The 18,676-nt window shown below is 42.1% G+C and overlaps 1 protein-coding gene across 1 annotated transcript in view; it reads right to left on the reverse strand.

The window, feature by feature from the left end:
* LOC122792864 (kynurenine/alpha-aminoadipate aminotransferase, mitochondrial-like) overlaps nt 1-18,676 on the reverse strand; it is an 808,921-nt gene that overhangs the window by 180,796 nt on the left and 609,449 nt on the right. The gene's annotated exons all lie outside the window — the stretch shown is intronic.

The following is an 18,676-nucleotide window of genomic DNA, read 5'->3' on the forward strand; positions in this document are numbered from 1 at the left end:
ATGCACATCTGGATATGGCCTGCTCCTACAAAGCTGAACAAAGTTTTTAGCATGCACTTTATTAATTTTTTTCTATCACACACCAGTTTTCTGCTTAATCCATTTCAGTGTCACCAAAGAGCCAAGGCCTAGCCTAACACCCATCAACTAAAAGGAAGAGGAATTAATCCTATCTCCAGATATAAACACTCTCTCCCACACAGTACACACACCTATGGACAATGTGGAAAAACAAAAATTATACCATGATCCCCCCAAAACGTGCACGCTGATTGGCCAGCGTGCCCGTTATAAATCGAGTTATTCTAATGGAAAAGGTCCGTCGTCGGAACTTTTTCCCATTAGTATAACTCGTTTTTTTAAAACACTGTCTCGCTATGTTAAATGGGTTTAACATAGCGAGACAGCTTTAAAATAAGCAAAGTACAGTTTTGTACCTACCATAAATGTAGATGTCCGAACTGGATAGCATCTGCAGTCATAACAACTGGGTTGTCCTGTCGTCAGGCAGCCCTTCAGTCGGCCGGATTCCAAAGTCCGGGTCCGGCTTCGGCCGATGTCGCACTCCACCCGACGTCATCTCTGCTGGTCTTCGGGTATAAAAGCATCAGCCGACGCCATTTTCCTCAGTGTTTCTTGCCCCAGATGCCAGAAGCCCTCTTGCAGGCTAAAATTTGGATAGATGCCAATGTTTCCAAATAGATAGAGGTAAACACAACAATAAGCATGTATGTACATATATACAAACAAATACACCATAAAGACTCCCCAACAGCTAGCTATTAGGAGGGTAAACACCCTAGGAGTACCACAGAGGGAAGGAGGGAGGGTAATCCTGACTGCAGATGCTATCCAGTTCGGACATCTACATTTATGGTAGGTACAAAACTGTACTATGTCCTTCATGGATGCATCTGCAGTCATAACAACTGGGTAGAATACCATAGCCAACTAGCGGAGGAGGATAAAGGTAGATTATGGTGTGTTTAGGATCCCTGGCAGTACAGCAGTGGCAAACCCTGCTCGGGATCTGGAATATAGAGGCAAATTATAATGCTTGGCAAATGTATGCACGGAGGTCCAAGTAGCCGCCTCAATAATGTCTTTGGTTGCCACTCCTCGTAAGAAGGCTGTGGTAGTGGCTGTTGCCCTTGTAGAATGAGGTCTTATGTTCTGTGGAATTGGTTTTCCATGGAAGGAGTAACAGAATCGTATGCAATTTCCTATCCATTTGGAGATTGTCTGTTTGGAGATAGCTTTTCCTTCCCTTCCTGTTGCATAGGCTACAAAAAGTTGGTCAGACTTTCTGCTATTTTATGTTCTGTCCAAGTAGTAGCGTAGCTGTCTATGTACATCCAAGGTATGCAGTATTCTTTCCCCTCTGTTTTGTGGGTTGGGAAAGAAGGTAGGTAGGTGGATTGCCTGGTTTAAAGACACTCTGGATACCACCTTGGGCATAAATGTAGGATTAGTCCTCATGGACACTCTATCTTGGTGGAAGATTAGGAAGGGTTGCACTGCCATTAAGGCCTGTAGTTCTGAAACCCTCCTTGCTGAAGTAATTGCCAGTAGGAAAGCAGTTTTCCATGACAGGTGTTGTAGGTCTGCTGTTGCTGCTGGTTCAAAGGGTGATAGTGTCAATTTTTCTAGCACAAAGTTCAAATCCCAAGCTGGTAATGGTGGTTTCCTTGGAGGTTTTACATTCTTGATTCCTCTGAGGAACTGCCTGAGCAAAGGGTGCGAAAAAACAGGTGGATCAAAGCTGTATTCTGCTGAAATAGCTGATACATGTATCTTGATGGAGGAGTAGGACAGGCCTGAATGAAGAAGTTTGGCCAGATACTCCAGAATGTTAGGCATATCTATGTTTGACACATCTTTTCCTCTTTCTGTACTCCAAATGACAAACCTTTTCCATTTTCCAGCATAGTTCCTTCTTGTTGAAGGTCTGCGTGCTTCAAGAATAATGTCTTTTACTCTTTGGGAAAGTTCTGGATTGGCTGCTGCTATGTGATGTTCCATGCAGTTAGTTGCAACGTTTTTAGGTTTGGATGTATGATGCTGTAGTTGTTCTGAGTTAACATCAAAGGCATCAGGGTATTGGCCACATATTGTTCGAGACATGCTCCTCAGTAGTGGGTACCAGTGTTGTCTTGGCCAGTTCGAAGCTATCAGGATTATCCTTGGACGTTCTTCCTTGATTTTCAGTAGTACCTTGTGTATCAAAGGAAGAAGTGGGAATGCATATGCTGTTAGGCCTTTCCAGTTGAAGGAGAGCGAATCCACTTTCCATGCTAGTGGGTGGAATGTCCTTGTGCAGAATTTTTTGAGCTGGTGATTGAGAGGTGATGCGAATAGGTCTATCTGTGGCATTCCCCATTTCTTTGAGATGGTCTTGAAGATGTCCGGGTGCAGCTTCCATTCGTGGGCATCCGAGTGGTTCTGCTTAATATGTCTGCTAGAGTATTGTCTTTCCCGGTACAAATATTGCCTGTAACTGGATGTTGTAGCTGAGTGCCAGGGTCCACAGCTCCAAGGTCATTCTGCATAGGGGTATGAATGAGTGCCTCCCTGTTTGTTGATGTACCACATGACTGTGGTGTTGTCTGTCCTTATCATCAACTGGCCCTCCTTGAGAAATGGTTTGAACTTTTGGATTGCCAGTTTTACTGCCAGCATTTCTTTTAGGTTGATGTGCAGGTGAAGTTGATCCTGTGTCCACAATCCTTGCACGCATTTGTCCAGCATGTGGGCCCCCATCCTAGGTCTGAAGCGTCTGTTGTGATGGTCTGGCTTGCTTGACATCTGCGAAAGGGTAGGCCTGGGTTTGACTGGCATGCCTGAGCCCACCATAGGAACTCCTGTTTTAAGCATGGAATTAGTGGGATTTCTGTTTCTAGACTGTGTCTGTGTTGGGACCATAAATTCTTTAGGTACCACTGTAGTTTTCTCATATGTAGTCTGGCAAATGGAACCAAGATTATGCATGATGCCATGAAGCCCAAGGCCTGCAGTACTTTTCTTGCTGTTAACTTGTTCAGTTTTGTTAGTGCCAAGAAGTAAAGAGGAAGTTCTTTTTGTTTTCTGTAGTCAGGAATGCCATTTGTTTTACTGTGTCCAATTCAGCCCAAGAATGTCCTTGTTTGGGATGGTATCAGCCTTGACTTTTGTAAATTGACTGTGTATCCCAGTGCTTGTAGCAAGTAAATGACCCTTTGTAAATCTGTTGTCAGCTTGCTTTTGTTGTCCCCTTGTAGCAGGCAGTCGTCCAGGTATGGGTAAATTTGAATTCCCTGTAGTCTGCAATGGCGATTACTGATGCCAGGCATTTTGTGAATACTCTGGGCAGTAGATAAGCCAAAGGGCAATGCTGAGAATTGATAGTGCTCTGATCCTGCAAGAAATCTGAGGTATCTTCTGCAGATTGGTCGAATGGGGACGTGCAGGTATGCCTCCTTGAGATCTAGAGTTACCAGCCAAGACTCCTTGCCCAGCATGGGAAGAAGCTGCTGTAGGGTCAGCATTTTGAATTTTGGGACAATGATGTATGTATTTAAGGTGGACAGGTCGAGAATTGGTCTCCAACTTTTTACCTTTCTTGGAACTAGGAATAGTCTGGAATAGAACCCCTTTCCTTGCTCTGCTGTTGGCACTCTTTCCACAGCTCTCATGTTTGCTAACTCCATTATCTGGCGTAGAGCCTCTGTTTTTTGATTTGGAGGTAGATTTGGCATTCCTCTTTTGACTGGTAAAGTGTGGAAGTGAAACCGGTAACCTTGATCTATGGTTTGTAAAATCCACTTGTCTTTTGTTATGCAGTGCCAGTTCCTTGAAAATAAGGTTAACTTTCCGCCTAGAGGAGCTGCTATTTGTTCCCTGGTAGGCGGATTTAGGGTTAAGTCACTGTGGTTGTGCTGATGTAGTGGCAGTGGCTGTGTCTGTGCCTCTGTTGTTACCTTGCCACTGTCGTCCTCTGTAGGCACCTCCTCTGGATTGGTTTCTGCCTCTGGAAAGTCTATTCCTGCCCCTTTGAAATTTTGTGGAGTCAGGAAAGGACCAATTTTGGCAGGCCAGTTCCTGCTAAACCTTGGGGTTGAACCTGCAAGAAATCTTTAACAGTTTGAACAGATTTTGCCTTTTCTTCCATTTTCTTCATAACCTGCTGGGCAGGTGTACCAAACAAACTTGTCTTGTCCATAGGAGCATCTAGCAGCTTAGCTTTAACATGATCCGGTAAAGCTTGTTCCTTTAGCCATGCATGCCTTCTTATCACTGTGCCTGTCATGGCTGATCTAAATGAAGCCTCCAGTGCATCATAGCCACATTTTAAGGAATGGTTGCTAACCTGTTGTATGTTATTTACCATCTCTAATACATATTTCTTATCAAGAGATTCATCAGTGGTTAGTTTTTAGTTAACTGATCAAGCATAAACTCTTGGTATTGTATCATGTGAAACTGACAGTTTAAAGCTCTAGCTGAGAGAGTAGCTGAAGTGTAGACCTTTTACCCCATCTGTCTAATGACCTTGCTTCCCTTTCAGAAGGAATAGGGTTTTTAGCTATGGTCGGCTACTGCCTTGGGACCCTGGGATATAGTTTCTGGGTCTGCAAGTGGGGCCTTGTAAAGGTGGTGATGAGTATCTGGCACCCTGGAAAATCTGTCTGGTTTGGCAGGGCTGGGGTAAAGAATCTGGAGCGAGCAAACATCATTGAAAGCATCATCCACCACAGAGAGAACAGGAGGTATAGCTAAGGGCCTGTGCTGTGGGAGGTGCAGAAAGGTCCTAAGTCTTTTTCTGGAGTCTGAAAAATCCTGTTGCTGCCATTGGAACTGTTCTCGCATGGCATGCAAGGTTTCCCAAAGGAGAATTCTTCTGGTGGGGAAGCAGCTGGAATGGATTCTTCAGCATCAGAATCTTCAAAATTGGAGAAGGAGCCTCTGGCTGGTCAGTTATGTCTGATTCATCAGCAGATTCATCAGAGGACACTGGCTCAGGGGGCTCTGCCCTAGGTCTCTTCTCTGGGGGCTGAGAGGCCCTATCTGGGTGAGATTGAGATCCTCTGATTAAAGAAATTAAATCTTCTGCCAAAGTAAGCATTTGGGAACTAGAAGAGGGCCTGGATGTGGGGGGTTTAACAGGCACTGTTTTAGTAGTCTTGGCTGCTTTAGCCCTGGCGAAGGCCTTAATGGACATGGCTGCTGGAGGCCTAGCAGCACCACGTGCTGGGGTAGAGACATTCAAGGGATGGTGTCTGATAAGTCAACCACCGTAGTGGGTAAAATTTCTGAGGTCGATTCAAGAGTTGTAGCAGGGGCCTCAGTTGTAGGAATAGGTTCAGCTGTACTTAGATCAGTTTTTCGGTTTGCCGAAACCGAGACACTCGATTTGCTTAACCATGGTTTCGGCGAAACCGCGGACCGCGAGTGTCGGTCTTTATCTTTGCGTTTTGGTAGATTGGGTAGTCGGAGGATCCGGCGGCATAATGTCGCAAAATCAGAACCGAAAAACTGTTCTGCAAACTCCGACCGCGCCTAAGCGTTCGGTTGAAAGAAGCACAGGCCGAACAGGCTGCTACGTCGTGGGCTGGGCCTAAACAAGGCAGACAGTAAGAGTGGAAATCTTTATGAGGTATTTGTTTCCCACAGGTTAAACAATTGTTAACTTTTTCTGACATCGGCTGAGGCAAGAAAGAGTCCCCAACGGGGTACTTAGCTTTAGAAGTCTTCGAAATAGTATTCGGTAGAAGTAATCTCTGGATCCGACCGACTGGCACTTGCGAACAGCTTCTGCTTCGGGCGCCACGCGGCAAGAAAGACTGAGGAAAATGGCATCGGCTGATGCTTTTATACCCGAAGACCAGCAGAGATGACGTCGGGTGGAGTGCGACATCGGCCGAAGCCGGACCCGGACTTTGGAATCCGGCCGACTGAAGGGCTGCCTGACGACAGGACAACCCAGTTGTTATGACTGCAGATGCATCCATGAAGGACATCGGAGATCTCCGTTGCTTATTTTAAAGCTGTCTCGCTATGTTAAACCCATTTAACATAGCGAGGCAGTGTTTAAAAACAGGAGAAAAGATCTCCGTTGCTTTTTAGTGTCTCGCTATGTTAAATGAGTTTAACATAGCGAGACAGTTTAAAATAAGCAACGGAGATGTCCGTTCTTATTTTAAAACTGTCGCTATGTTAAACTCATTTAACATAGCGAGACATAAAAGCAACGGAGATCTTGCTTTCTCCGTTGCTTTTGCCCACAACTCTGATGTACTGCGCAGGCGCAGTACATCAGAACTGCCGCGGATGCCAGACATCTGCGGAAGGGCAGTAAACAGGCATTATACTATGCCATTATTTAAGAAAAGTAATAGTTCCTTTTCTTAAATAATGTCATGGTATAATAGCAATAACCCACTTCTGGGTGTGGGTAATGCTAAATTTACCCACGGTTGGCTTTGTTTGGTCCTCGGGCTTCGCCCTCGGGACCAAACCACGCCAACCGTGGGTAAATTTAGCATTACCCACACTCAGGCGTGGGTTATTGCTATATTCACCTATTGCAAACTGTGAGAAGAAAATGGATGATCCAATGAAAGCTCAATCAGAAAAAAGGGATGATATGCAGACACCACTGTACTGTCCCAGACTTGTTTCTCCATACTATCTTTTCCATATCTCACTATCCTACAACATGCTTTCTTTTCCACTGGTGGTAGGTCACAATAGAAAGACTAAAGCAGAGAGCTGTATGCCCCATGCCAGTCTTGTTTTGGCTATAGTGTTTTGTTTTTTCTGCCTGCAGTTTTAAACAATGCTGCTGCATTTTTTTATCAACAAGATCAGTCTGACATTCTGTTTACCTTGAACTGCTAAGGGCAGTTGAAAATCATTGGCCTTGTCTATGTGTTGAATGAATATGATGACCAAAAGGACCATGATATCAAAGATGTCCCCTTTGAGGGGTTGCTCTGAGGTAGTTAAGAAATTGATTCAGAAGGTTTATCATCATGTGGAAGCCATAAGTCGGAAGGTTTCTGCAGTGCAGTAAGCCTTTCTGATTTAGAAACCCCTTCAGACTACAGTTTTCCCATGACAGCAGCCATAACATGGACAGATCTTCCATAGAGAAGCTGCACTGTGTGTGCAGGTTTGGCTGTGGATGTGTGTGTGTGGAAGGGCAAACATGGGTAAGGGGGTGCCTATACTGCAGCAATGTATGACTTGGCAGGGAGAATACTACTGTGGTCAGGTCTGACAGAACAGTGTTTGATTCAGACACACTGTAATGAGTCACTAATGAGCTGTTTCTCTACGTGGCTTAGCCATGCTTTTGAATAGTAGATTCTTTCTGTATCAGTCATTGACCAATCCCCACTGGACAATTAGCTCAGGTGGAGAAAAACTCATTGACTCCTGTTCAGGGTCCTTCAAGCACAGCTATTTACTAGCAATTTCACTAACTGCAAATGTAGTTTAATGCTCAAGCTGCACTGACCGACCTGCAAACTGACCATAGCCTAATGTTAGTGTCATCACTTAGGCATGCAGTTAGAAGAATGATCAAAACAACGGTAACTGAAGTACTGAATACTGCAAAGGAGATAAAAAAAAAAAACCTTGAGGGGGATTCTTTACAGAAGGGAAGAAGCAAACTACACAGAAATAAAGGGGAATGTTTGAGAACAGTACATGAAGAATAATGTTCAAGCGGAGGAGTGAGGTTTAAAGGAAGGCAGGACTTGAGCAATTTATGAAATGTCGGGAGTGAATAATGTTTAAAAAAAAGAAAACGTACTATAAAATGCATAACTATCACAAATGTTAATACACTTTATTTTCTAATATATCACATACGTCTTAAATGATAATTTAATGCATGTGTTAAAAAAAATGTCACTGCAGATAACAAAGCTTTGAACATTCTGCTAAACTACAGCCCAGTTGTCAAGTCTTGCATGCCTTTAAAGGTTTGTAGTGAAAGTGACTTTCTTACTTTATTGCTACTGATGGGCTTATGTATAAAGGATAGATATAATGCAACATCATAATAATTCAAATATCCATTTTCATACTACAATGTGGCATGCTTAAAGTGGAACACTGTGGCAGTCTGTTCAACTGTGTGAATTTAGAGTATCTCTCTCTTTTTTTTTTTTTTAATAACAGACCAGAAAATCACACATACTTAATGCATGTGTGGCACAACTTGCAGTGTTAACAAATGCATACAAATAATATCCATATTATTTCAATTTCACAAATGAATAGTAATATCTGAACAGCATCTTTGATTTATCCATTTGGCATAATCCTGCACTCATTTTTTGTCTTAAATAGCAATATGATTATTTTACCTGATGGTTTAAACAGGCAAAGCTAAAACAGCAACCAAGGGAATAGGTTCATAGCTGATTACTAGACTAAATGCCCATATCTCAAGGTGAGAATCAAATTCTGTACCTTGTGTCTGTGACGTGAAGACCTTAATCAGTAAGCTAATCCCAGACCCCATAATGAAAAATACATTGTCTGAAATCACAAATTGTTCACAACTAGGAAGTTAAAACTAATTTAAGTGAATACAGTGCAGATAGTTACTTGCAAGACATAACACGGACAATCTTTATATTTTAGTCAGCAGCAAGTAAAACATAGGTACTAATTCAGATGTTCTTCGTGTTTCACTGTTGCAGTCATTACATTTGGGTTATCTGCTTGCAGGTAACCCTCAGTCGGCCTGATTAACAAAGTCTTGGGTCCTGAGTCGGTTGCTGTCCCTTCTTCCATGATGTCAGGTCATCAGGGGTATAAAACATGTAGCCGACGCCATTACATCAGTCTTTCTTGCCGTGCGGTGCCCGAAGCAGAAGCAGTTCACAAGTGCCGGTCGGCCGACTCCTGAAATGTTCGTTTTCGAGTTTCAGAACCGAAGTCTTCAACAAAAGCTAAGTACCCCGCTGGGGAAACTTCTTCTTGCTCCTTACCACTGTCAGTAAAAGTTAATAATTGTATTACTTATGGAATGCAAATGCCTCAAAGATTTTAATTCGGACTGTATTCCTTGCCTAGGCCCTGACCACGATGTACCTTGCTGTCGGTTTTGTGCTTTATTTAATCAGCGCACTATCCGTCGTCGGTATATTTCCGCCTCTAAATATTTCGGTTCTCGGTTTAATTATCCAGAAATGTCGTCGGTTAGTCATCCGACTACCGGGATTCTGAAAAAATGCAAAGATAAAGACAGAGACAGGTCGTCGAGGTCCAAAACTGCCGACGACGCTTCTCCTAAGCCAGTCGCCAGTTCACCGGTACTCAGTAAGGTGCTTTCGCAGCCCCTGATACCCGCTACTTCTGATTCGCAGGCCTCTACTGAGACCCATTCAAAGTCTGGTATGCCGTGAGATGCTTCAACTATGGAACCCACGGATGTCTCTACCTTGGATGGGTCCGGAGCCGCTGTACAGGCACCGGCTTCTGAGGGTGTATTCAGACCTACGGACTTGCATACTAAACCAACACCTCCTTCTTTACTTAGGCCTAAATCTCGAACCATGCCTAAAACAAACGATGCCCAGACCACATGCTCAGGCATCTATGCCTAAAAAACAAATGATAAGAATGGCTGAAGATCTATTAACTCTAATCGGGGGTAGCCAACCCCCCCCCCCTTCTAAGAGGCCTAGGACTGAAGTTGATTATGAATCTTCTGATCGGGATTCTGTTTTTTCTGATTCTTCTGATGATCTGGATTTGCCCTTATCTACTTATGAAAATTCTGATGCAGAGGACTCCATTCCCCCTCTGCTTCCCCTCCCGAGGATTTTTCTTTTGGGGAAACCTTACATACTCTAAGGGAGCATTTCCACTGGGAAAGACAGGATTTTTCAGATTAAAAAAAAAGAAGCTTAGGGATTTCCTTCTCCTACCTCAGCACAGGCCTTTAGTTATTCCTCCTGTACTAGACATTGTTGATGATGTTTTTTCGGAATCTAGTTTGGCCCCTGATTCCTTGCCTCCTGCTCCCAGAAAACCTGACAGATACTATAGGGTCCCTGAGACCCACAGGTTCCTTTTTTAAAAATCCTATTGCAGATCCAGAGACGATTTCACAGGGGCCCAAGGGCATTAAGGCTTCTACTGCTAAAAATCCTACCTCTTCAGATAGAGACTCCAGGGCACTGGATAGATGGGGTAAGAAGGTTTACACTTCTGCAACCTTGGCCATTAGGGCTTTAAACTGCCAGTTTCATATGTTAAAGTATCAGCAACATATTATTGGACTGCTTAAACAGAAAATGATGTTGATTCCTGACTGTGTGGAAAATAGAGAATTACAAGATTTAATGCATTCTGCTGAACAAGTTGGAAAACAGTGTGGTTTTGATTCATTAGAGGCCTCTTGCAGGGCTGCTGTTACTGGGTCTGTGCTCAGAAGGAATGCCTGGCTTAAGGAGCAATCTTTGCCTGATCATGTTAAAGCCAAATTGTTGGATGCTCCCTTAAATCAGGACCGCCTGTTTGGCAACAAGGCTGAGGAGTTCTTAAAAAGATGGAAGATAAAGCAAAATCTATGCAAACTGTTAAATATTTCTTACAAGTTCAGCCTCCTAGATTTAGCAGGCACTGGCCCTCTAAGAATTGGTCCTTTCCAGCACCTTCTATGTCTTCTCAAGCCAAACACAGACACAGAAAAAACCCAGGTTTCAGTCCCAGGGGACACACAGGACTAAGCAGTGGGGGGCCTCCACTTCCAAATCTGGGAGTAATAAGACTCCCCCTATGGTAAACTGTCTCAATGACTTCCTTTTAAAATTTCCAAGCAGTTATCAACTGACTGCCCCTTTGGGGGGGAAGGATTGCTCTTCATGCAAAGAATTGGGAACTCATTACCCAGGACAAATGGGTTTTAAATATAGTGTCCCAGGGATACAGATTTCACTTCCACACGTTGCCAACACCAAGCGGGTGGCTGGACAGAGGCCCCAAAACAAGTACTCTCTCTCTCTTAAGCACGGGGGCTATTCAACTGGTACCAGAAGAGGAAAAGGGACAAGGTTTCTACTCAAGACTTTTCTGGTACCCAGGAAAGACAATTCATGGCGCCCTATCCTGGACCTGTCTACTCTAAACACCTTTTTGGAGATTCCAAAATTCAAGATGCTGACTCTTCACCAATTACTTCCTATGCTAGGCAAAGATGCCTTGTTGGCAACATTAGTTTTAAAAGAAGCATACCTGCACATCCCAATCAGGGAATCTTGCAGAAGATACCTACGCTTCAAAGAAGGTTACACGCACTACCTTTTCTCTGCACTGCCCTTTGGCTTATCTACTGCGCCCAGGGTATTCACAAAGTACCTAGTTCCAGTTATTGCATTTTGCAGGCAAAGAAATATTCAAATATACCCATACCTGGACGATTGTCTAATTCAGGCAGAAAGCCAAGACATACTTTTGAATCATCTGGCCTTTGTTCAAGGGGTTCTAACTTGTCTGGGGTACACCATAAACGAAAACAAATCACACCTGGTACCCTGTCAACAAATTATATTCCTGGGAGCAAGCTTGAATACAACTTCCCAGATGGCTTACCTCACGCCAGAGAAACAAATTCATTTGACAACCTACTTCAAACACTCGTACCACCTCCTACGCAGTGTGTCATGGTTATCCCCATGGCACCTGCCTCAGACTTCTTCCCTGTTGTCTCAGCAAGAGAACCAGATTCTGCACCCTCAGCTTCTAACACTGAACCTTGCAGCCTGGCTAATTACATAATTTCTCCTTTAGCATCCCTCAGTAAACCTGTGATGGATATAATTTTAGAGGCAAGAAGGCCTAGTACTAGAAAATCTTATGCTGAAAAATGGAAAAGATTCTGTGCCTGGAACCAATCTCAAGGGATGAGCACAGCAGCGCCCAATTTACCTCAGATTTTACAATACTTAACTGAGATGCTTCACAAGAGCCTGTCTTTTTCCTCCATTAAAATCCACGCCTCAGCCATTTCAGCTCATTATAACACATAACCTCCCCTCTTCTCTCATCCACTGCTCAAGCAGTTCCTCAATGGGGCCAAAAATTTCATACCACCCAGGAGAGCTCCAACCCCAGCCTGGGACCTTAACTTTGTTTTGGAGAAACTCACTCTACCTCCTTTCGAGCCAGCTGCTACTGCAGACTTAAAATTTCTTTCTTGGAAAACGGCTTTCCTTTTAGCAATCATTTCAACTAGAAGGGTATCTGAATTACAGGCCCTTATGGCAGTGGAGTCTTTCATCATCTTTCATGCGGACAGGGTGTCCCTCAGAACCAATCCATCCTTCATGTCCAAGGTGGTATCCAGTGTGGCTCAATCAGTCCATTCATTTGCCAACCTTCTTTCCCAATCCACAGAACAAAGGGGAACGGATATTGCATTCCTTAGATGTGCACAGACAACTTAGATTCTACTTAGACAGGACTAAACCTCAAAGGAAATCTGAACAACTGCTGGTGGCATTTGCTGCAGGGGCAGAGGGGAAGGCTATTTCAAAGCAAACCGTTTCTAAATGGATAGGCCATTGCATTCATTTCTGCTATAAGCACCAAGGAAAACCTATCCCCTAGGGGATCAGACCTCACTCCACCAGGGCTGCATCTACCTCTACAGCCTTTCTCAGAGGCGTCCCTACCAGGGACATCCTAGAAGCTGCTACCTGGAGTTCTGTACTTACTTTCACCAAGCATTATCATTTGCCAATTTTCTCTACATCCAGAGCTGGCTTTGCCACTGCAGTCTTGCAGGGCCTTATAGCTGGTCCTAAATTCCTCCTCCCAACCATAGCTTTGGGAATCTACCCAAATGCAATGACTGCAACAGTGAAACACGAAGAACATAGTACAGTTGTGAAAACTTAGCATAAATGTACATGTTCGAGTGTATTCACTGTTGCAGTCCTGGTTACCACCCTCCCTCCAGCCCCCTAACTTCTTTTGGCTATACCTCTACTTTCCTTTACTATGCTTAAAAGCCTTTTTGGTGTATTTGCTTTTTTGTGGGAGGTATATCATTGTACTTTTATATTCAATTGCTTCCCATTAGGTGGGCACCTGACATCTGGGGCAAGAAAAACTGATGTAATGGTGTCAGCTGCATGTTTTATACCCCTGACGTCATGGAAGATGGGACAGCAACTGACGCAGAACCCAAGACTTTGTTAATCAGGCCGACTGAGGGCTACCTGCAAGAAGATAACCCAAATGTAATGACTGCAACAGTGAATACACTCGAACATCTACATTTATGGTAGGTGTACACAACTGTACTTTTGCCTTTATTCTCCTAAATGAGTACAATTTCATGTTAATTTCTAATCATGACAAAAGACAGGCCTGATGTGTTGGGTACCAAATATCCTACTGCTAACTTAACAGCATGTAGTTTTGAATGTTAGTTAATTTATTCATTTTTGTCATCCCTATGTATTTCAGTCTGTTGCAACTTTTGTATGGAAAGTCTTGCTCATAAAATGTAAGATCATACAATTTTACATTCTGCAGAAGATAAGGCTGGGATAAAGCTATGCTATTTAAGGTATTTCAGTGCACTTTGAGGGATCAGGTATTTCATCATGATTTTCAGATAAATACCACTATACTTGAGATATTCTGCATTACATTTTAAACCAATATCAAAGCAGACAATATTATTATTATTATTATTATTATTATTAATACAAATTATGGGAAAGAGTAGTGGAAGCTAGGTGATGATTAGCGATCAGCAGTATGGTTTCCTGCTGGGAAAGAGCACTACAGATGCAATGTTTGCTCTGAGAGTGTTGATGGAGAAATTTAGAGATGGTCAGAAGGAGTTGCATTGTGTCTTTGTGGACTTGGAGAAAGCATATGATAGGGTGCCTAGAGAGGAGATGTGGTATTGTATGAGGAAGTCAGGAGTGGCAGAGAAGTATGTAAGAGTGGTACAGGATATGTATGAGGGTAGTGTGACAGTGGTGAAGTCTGCAGTGGGAGTGACAGATCCGTTTATGGTGGGACTACATCAAGGATCAGCTCTGAGCCCTTTCTTATTTGCAATGGTGATGGACAGGTTGACAGACAAGATCAGACAGGAGGCCCCATGGATTATGATGTTTGCAGATGACATTGTGATCTGTAGATCTGGAGATCCTGGAGAGGTGGAGATATGCTCTAGAGAGGAGAGGAATGAAGGTCAGCAGGACTAAGACAGAGTATGTGTGTGTGAATGAGAGGGAGGATAGAGGAATGGTGAGGATGCAGGGAGTAGAGTTGGCGAAGGTGGATGAGTTTAAGTACTTGGGATCAACAGTTCAGAGTAATGGTGAGTGTGGAAGAGAGGTGAAGAAGTGAGTACAGGCAGGGTGGAATGGGTGGAGAAGAGTGCCAGAAGTGATTTGTGACAGATAGGTACCAGTAAGAGTGAAAGGGAAGGTCTACAAGAAGGTAGTGAGACCAGCTATGTTGTATGGGTTGGAGACAGTGGCACTGACAAAAAGGCAGGAGTCAGAGCTGGAAGTGGCAGATTTCAAGATGTTAAGATTTGCACTGGGTGTGGCAAGGATGTACAGGATTAGGAATCAGTATATTAGAGGGTCAGCTCAGGTTGGACGCTTTGGAGACAAAGTCAGAGAGGCGAGATTGCGTTGGTTTGGACATGTGCTGAGGAGGGATGATGGGTATATTCGGAAAAGGATGTTAAGGATGGAGCTGCCAGGTAAGAGGAAGGCCTAACATAAGGTTTATGGACGTGGTGAGAGAGGACATGCAGGTGGTTGGTGTAACAGAGCAATATGTAGAGGACAGGAAGAAATGGAAACAGATGATCCGCTGTGGCAACCCCTAACGGGAACAGCTGAAAGAGAAGGAGGAGAAGATCGAAGCAGACAACAATGAAAAACAGTACTTTTCTAAAATGTTTGTCCTTCCTTATTTGCAGTTAACAGCACATGTGCATTCAGTGTATTATCTTGAAATGGTTTTGATGGGGGGAACTGAAAATATTAGTTTACTTTTATAAGCTATATTATACAGGATGGGGGGCTGCCAGAACTCCAATCCAGTTCCTTTAATTATTTCTATGTTTGGATTTTATTTATGAATTTCACAATTACATATACATTTCACAACAGACTAATTATAAAGTCATCCTTTGGCAACTCTCCACTGTGTGCAAAATAATATGATAAACCAGTTCAGTACATTCTAATTCATAATTTATTTAACTACTGCAGTCAAACTGGCATCAAATCAGGAAAATTTAGCTTCTTGGCCTACTCTATAAATGGTCTATAATGAGGAAAATGTCACGCTAACGTTTTTTACTAGCAACCAACACTGTAATGTAACTGTATCAGCAGCATCCCAGTGTGCCTGTTGAAAAACAGTTCCATGGTAATGTCTTCTGGGACTTGTCTGTTTAAAAAAGGAAAATCTCAACCATCAACTAAGACATCTATAAGACTGTATCATCAACAAATCTTCTGAAGTTTATCTACCCACAACATTGTGCTATTGGCTCTTCTGATTAATGCAATTTAAAAATAAAAACACTATTTCAGAGAGTGATTGCGCTCCCAGCATCTACCTAACATAATGACTCTGCCCCTCCATGGATCTATTTATACACTATGTTGGAGAATGCACCACTACAGAAGAAAGGGAAGTACATTCCTGTCCCTCACAGGTGGTATACTTGGAGATTAAGGGTGGGGGTAGTCACTGCAATGGGGAGTGTGGTGGTGCAGACCCCATTAATTCCTCAATTTAACTGAGTTCAATTATCATGACAGTCCACTGGCTGGTGGTATAACTGCTGTGGTTCAGTATGTATAGTGTATTACTGTTCAAAATTTCAAAGCAGACCCTTTGACTAAAAATAAGCACAACATGAGAAGAGAAATCTGTCACTTTAATGGCACCTATAGATTTAATAAATGAGTAGGTAATACATTTCACTAATTCCAACTACATCCAGTGCATCAGTAGTAAGCTAACTCCACAGGACAAGCTGTAAAGTGGCTTTTAAAAGAAATCTGCATTATCTATACTAGTGTTTTAAATACACAACAATGCAATGCAGATTTATTCTGCAGTTAGCTATCCCTTTTAAGAAGACATGAATTAAACTTGGACATTTCTAAATTAGGGTTATGACTACTTGAAATGCCCAAAGTAGAATATTTTTAACTAAACACTACTCTTGACATTACTTTGGTTTGTCAACCATTATATACACATAACACATATGCATTTGTATTTACTTTCCTAAAGTCTCAGATATGCAGCTAGAGGAAAGACACAGTTCCACCACAAACTAAACATGTTAAAATTTGGTAGGCACAGACACTTAGGTATATCTATATCTTTACATTCTAATAGCCTGACATATGTAATTATAACCAGAAAAACAGGGGTGTATTGAAGAGTGCCCAGATTGAACTGTATATTCAAAAATAACAAAGATGTAAAAAAAAAAAATAAAAATTTGGTCAACTTGGCTGTACTTGACAATAAACGGTGAAAATGTTATGACAATGCAAGGCATATATTACAAAAATGGAACTTTTACAATACATGGGGCACTGTTCCTTGACAAGTGCCTAGTTTCACATGTATGAATGGCATTTAGCACACAAAATTAAAGCTATGAGCTGTTAAACAAGCTGCCTCCCCATTTCCAAAGTTTGATAATTTTGGTCTCCATTTACTTGTTGTGTGACTCAGCAAGTCACTTAACCAGCTAGTGCTCTCTAGTTATGTCTGAAAAAAAAGGTCCATGTAGATTTATTTATTTAACATGTCTTTACCGGGAAAGTCCAACTTGGAATGAAGCCATTTTGCAGCAATTTCCATACCTTGTCTTACTGTATCACTGATATTCATTGTTTTCTTTCAAATACAGTACCAATATGTGACCAAAATCAGAAAATATATTTTAGTGAAGATTTACTTTTTGAGGTGATGATATGAAACATACTTATAGTTTTAGGGCATGCCAGCTAGATCTTTCCACTGAATCATCCGCAGGTCTCAGTCCACTGCGATCTTAACCAACACAAAAATATTTCATCTCAAACTTCCTGCAAGTTGTTAGGTAACAAGACACATCTGCATGCATCTTTCACCAATACATTTTCTGCCTTGCTTCTGCACTTCTATAATCCAAAGTAACTGCCACCTAAACTGAAGAGGTACAGTTAAATTCCTGGGACAAACACACACACACACACACACACACACACACACACACACACACACACACACACACACACACACACACAAATGAAAGAAATCCCAATCCCTCAGAGCCACACGGTCCAGGGATCTAAACCTTGTCATCACAATGAACAAAACATGCTGGAGGGATAGGTGCCTGACTCAGAGATTCCCCATACTCTGGAATAGGCTGCCCATACATGTCAAGAGTGCTTCATTGGCCCTCTTCAAAAGGAACCCTGACGGGAGATAGAAAATTCACCCTGGGGATCACGTCAGTCATCCTGCTAGACAGGGATCCAGGGAAGTAAATATTGTGGGAAGAAATATCCAGGGAATTGTTATGGCTAGGCTTGTATAGGCCTTAGGGCCGATAGCCTAGTACCAACCTATGAACCTATCTATATATATATATATATATATATATATATATATATATATATATATATATATATATATATATATATATATATATATATATATATATACACACACACACACACATACATACAGTGGATATAAAAAGTGTGCGCACTCCTGTTAAAATGCCACTTCCATACGTAATTAGTTCTGCCACTCCTTGCATTCTTATCTTTACCCATTTCTCAATCTATACTTAACTTACTATTTCTCTATAACTACATGTTTAACATACAATACAATGTACTCCAAGTTTGAATTTAGTGCAACTAGTCCTGTAATGTTCAATGACTAGATCGCTAACATACAGTTCATTCTAAGTTTTGATTTTATTGCAACATGTCCTTACTATGTTCATTGACTATGTTTAACACACTGTGTACTAAAAGTCTGTTTTATGCAAAATGTAAATATTGTACTTCTACTTTTTTTTGGAGCTTTTCTTCCCGGGCCTCCACTGAAAATGGGCTCTTCTCGGCCCAGTGGATTTCCCCTGTCTCCAAACTGAAATAAATAAATAAATAAATCAAATTAAAAAATTAGACCACAATAAATCATTTCAAAACTTTTCCCACCTTTAATGTGACCTATAACCTGCAAAATTCAACTGAAATACAAACAAATCTGTTAGGAGAATAAAAATAAAAAATGTACGATAAGCTGGAGTGCACACCCTTAAACTAATACTTTGTTGGGGCACCTTTTGATTTAATTACAACAGTCTTTTTGGGTACACACCTGCCATCAATTACAGAGACTCTGATTAACCCCAAATAAAGTTCAGCTGTCCTAGCAAGATTTTCCTGACATTTACTCAGTTGCCTGCTACAGCAAGAGCCATCGTTCGCAGAGAGCTTACAAAGCATCAACGGGATCTCATTGTTAAAAGGTATCAGTCAGGAGAAGGTTACAAAAAAAATTCCACAGCATTGGATATACCATGGAACACAGTGAAGACAGTCATCAAAAGTAGAGAAAATATGGGACAACAGTGACGTTGCAAAGAACTGGATGT

Source organism: Protopterus annectens, chromosome 2.part0, assembly GCF_019279795.1.
Source record: "Protopterus annectens isolate FY-2018-M chromosome 2.part0, PAN1.0, whole genome shotgun sequence".
Classification (NCBI taxonomy): Eukaryota; Metazoa; Chordata; order Ceratodontiformes; family Protopteridae; genus Protopterus; species Protopterus annectens.